This window comes from Octopus bimaculoides, chromosome 9, assembly GCF_001194135.2.
Source record: "Octopus bimaculoides isolate UCB-OBI-ISO-001 chromosome 9, ASM119413v2, whole genome shotgun sequence".
Taxonomy (NCBI): Eukaryota; Metazoa; Mollusca; class Cephalopoda; order Octopoda; family Octopodidae; genus Octopus; species Octopus bimaculoides.
The window spans coordinates 43823108-43827451 of NC_068989.1; positions in this window are offsets into that span (position 1 = coordinate 43823108).

Below are 4344 nucleotides of genomic sequence, written 5' to 3' on the forward strand. Positions count from 1 at the left end.
GGGGTAACGTTGGTGTAAATAAATATATTTAGGGGTAATTGGTTAAAAAATTTCCCTAACCCCTGCTATAGACATGTCTATTTCTTAGCATTAAAGTTCACCTGTGATGCTGTATAACAGGATTCCTAACCTAAGGTGGAGAGTGACTGCAACTTCACTGCAGGGGAAGCTTAAAAACGTTTCATAACTCTTTTACTCTTTTACTCTTTTATTTGTTTCAGTCATTTGACTGCGGCCATGCTGGAGCACCGCCTTTAGTCGAGCAAATCGACCCCAGGACTTATTCTTTGTAAGCATAGTACTTATTCTATCGGTCTCTTTTGCTGACCTGCTAAGTTACGGGGACATAAACACACCAGCATCGATTGTCAAGCTATGCTGGTGGTGGTGGTGGTGGGGGGGGGTTGACAAATACAGACACACACACACACACACACACACATATATATATATACATATATACGACAGGCTTCTTTCAGTTTCCGTCTACCAAATCCACTCACAAGGCTTTGGTCGGCCCGAGGCTATAGTAGAAGACACTTGCCCAAGGTGCAACACAGTAGGACTGAACCCAGAACCAGGTGGTTGGTAAGCAAGCTACTTACCACACAGCCACTCCTGTGCCCATCATCATCGTCATCATCATCATCGTCATTCTTTAGCAGCCATTTTCCATGCTGGCATAGGTTGAACAGTTTGAGTGAAGCTGGCAAACCAGAGAGCTGCATCAGGTTCCAGTCTGATTTGGCTTGGTTTCTATAGCTGGATGCCCTTCTTAATGCCAACCACTTTATAGTGTGTGCTGGGTGCTGGGTGCTTTTAATGTGCCACTAGCACAAGTGACTTCTATGTGGCACTGACACAAGTGCTTCTTACATGGCACCAGCACAGGACTCTTGCAGGCCAATTCTCATTACCAGAGATAAAGGTAAAATAAATACTTTATTAAAATTGCTTTAGAGAATAAAATTATTAACTAACTCCTAAAAAATATAGTAGAATAGACTTGCCCAAGTTGGGAAGCAAGCTTCTTACCCACTCAACTGCATGTACACCTATTTCTGTGGTTTTTATATGTTAGTATATGTACTGTACTGTGTGTGAAATCAAGGAATAATGAGTTTAATTTTTTTCTTGCATGGCAGACTGAAGAGATGGAGGAAATCAATCACTTTAATAGAATCAGTTAAACAATATTTGATCTGCCAGCTGTTTAAGTTACATATACGGTCAAAATCACAGACTATGCTGGAGTTGGTGACCAAAAAAGTGAAATTTCATATTTAGTGGACAGTGTCAAACCCTACTCCTGGCCCTGCACAATTTACAACACTCAGTCCTTCATTCTCAGAACTTTGGTCCACTGGAATTCCCACCTTGCTTGTGTTCTTCCAGCAGATGTTGGCTAACAAAGATTCAAGAGAAATATTAGTGAAATCAATCTCACTCATCTAGGAGACCTGTTATGGCATTGCCCCTTCTTCCAGACTCAGCAAGGGGTAAAAAAAAAAAAGAAAAAGGGAAAATGATATAGCTGTATGGTTAAGAAGTTTGCTTTTACAACTCCATCAAGCTATCTCACTGTATAACCCCTTCTGTGATAGCTTCAGTTTGACCAAATCCTTGTTCATGAAATTTTGTTGATGGATATGGTATATAGGATAGCTAAAGGGACCATCCCTCTTAGATCAGTCATGGGCAAACTGTTGCCTGCAGGACTTTCTGAATGGTAAGCCTAATGCAAAATTACCACGAATTTTTTCAACTAGTATGGCCTACCTGATGCAGCCCAATTCTCCGAAATAACTTCCCATGCCTCCCTTACATAGTAGACTGAATACATCATCTGGTTTAACACAATGACCTGGCCAGTGTGTGCCTTTCGTAGAGTCTGTTACAACGTTTAGGCCGGGTCTCCACATTGAGAATAACTTCCAATCTTCTTGCCTTCACTTTCTGAGATTCAAAAACAACGAATCATGGATGCTGCTTTGCTTCCTCAAAGATATGGATAGTAGTGAGTAGGTTGAATGATTGCATGGTCCTTCTGACATATTTCACAGCAGCTCTAGGCATTGGTGACAACAGAAAACAGTGCTCTATTCAATTACCCTGAAATAGCTGAACACATTTAAGCATGCACATATATACTCATATGTAAAAACTGACATAAATACGGGGAAAGGTTTTTAAAAATACTAGAAGTTCTATAATTCATCCCTCATTATCTAGTGGAGTTACTTGGCCTTGTGGTTAGTATTTTGCATTCATGATCACAAGATTGTAGTTTCAGTTCTCGGACTGGGCAACGCACTGTGTTCTTGAGCAAAACAGTTCATTTCACATTGCCTCAGTCTGCTCAGCTGTAAATGAGTAACTCTGTGATGGACTAGCATTTCCTTTAAGGGTAATGTTGTGATCTCAGTCACTTATATGCCAAGGAAACTGGGTAACCAACCCTATGAGTCCTAGGACTTGAGGTAGTAATATTCATGTTCTTAACATTCATTGTATCCTGTCCTTAAGATAAAGTTACTCTACTGGCATTTGATCTCAAGATCTAAAATATAGGATCTTCCTTTAATGTTGCTTTTATATCTTCTTAGCCAGGAGACAAAGCAGTGCCCATGACTCTTCACAGGGTTCTAAAAGAGGAAGAATGGCAGGAAGAAGGTATCCTCAAAGTGGAGACCCAACCCAAATACTTACAACAGAATGGATTCTGATGAGAGACAGACACCTGTTCCTGTCTCTCAGTCTTACTATAACCTTTCATCATCTGATACAAGATCACCTCCTCCAATTCCCCCTCCCCTCTCATAGGATCTTTGTCTTTCAAGTTACTTGGTGACCCTGTCAGTGCTGTTGTCACATAAAAAAACATCCAGTCCACACTGTAAAGTGTTTGGTGCTTGGAAGGGCATCCAGTTGTAAAAACCATGCCAAAACTGACCTCAGCTGTGCTTGTGCCACATAAAAGCATTCAGTCCACTTTGTTGGGTGGTTGATGTTAGGATGGGCATCCAGCTGTAAAGAATCTTGCCGAAACAGACACAGAAGTCTGTTGCAGTCTTCCACTTGGCCAGCTCCTGTCAACCCACCCAACCCATGCCAGTATGGAAGGTGGATGTTAAACAATGATGATGATGATGATCCAAGGTGCCAAATGGTGGAGTTGAATTGGTAGATTAAGTCTATCACCCAAGTAAACCAAGGTGAGATTCAAACTCAAAATGAGAAGAGTTGGAATAAATATTGCAAAGGTATCTAGTCTGATGTTCTTATAGTATCACCAATCCACTGCCTTAGATCAGCACCTCTTTACTGGCAGAGCAAAATTGATATCAGTGGGATTTGAGCTCAGAATGTTGAGTATCAGAACAAACATCCTGAGGTATACATTTACTGTTTATCCAGTTTCAGTCACAGGGTATCAAGTTGACTGGAGGTAATAAAATATGACATTTGCCCAAGCTGCCATACACTGGAATTGAGACTATGACCTCATGGTTTAGAGGCCAACTTCTTAGCCATTCAGCCATACTGCACTTACTAATACTACTGCTGCTGCTGCTGCTGCGGCGGTGGCTGCTGCTGCTGCTACAACTACTACTACTACTACTGCTACTACTACGACTACTACAACATAAGAATATTTAAACAGCAAAAAGATCAAGAATATAAAAAAAGAAAACAAAAATAAGGATCAAAAGTTGAAAAATGTCTTTATCTAGGTAAATGACATGTAAGGTATTAGATATATTGTTATATAAATTGATTTCTAAAAAATAAAGAACAAACCAATCATTGCATTTGTGTTCAATAGATTTAAAATTTGAGTTTTCGGTGTTCAGAAGTCAGAAATGGAATATTAAAAGTGTGAAGTGGGAAAACTGTGCTAAAAATCTCTTCATATATGTATATAAATATATGAGTAAACTTAGTGGTGTGTGCATGTGTGTTTGTATGAATATAAGTATGTGTATACGTTTATGGTGTGTGTGTGTGTGTACATTTATGGTGTATGTGTAGATATATGGGTGAAAGTGAAGTGTATTCATTGTATTTAAAGAGTTTATGTTTTTATGTGTCTTGGTTATAGCAACCTTTTGGTAATCATCACACTGATTAATTAGTTAATATATAAACAAATACAGACATGGGTTTCGGAATGAGAATGTGTCTGCATTTGTATCTATGCACACAAACACATATGCATCATATATATATATATATATATATATATATATACACACACACATATATATATACATATATATATATATATGTGTGTGTATATATATGTGTGTATATATATATATATATATATATATATATATATAT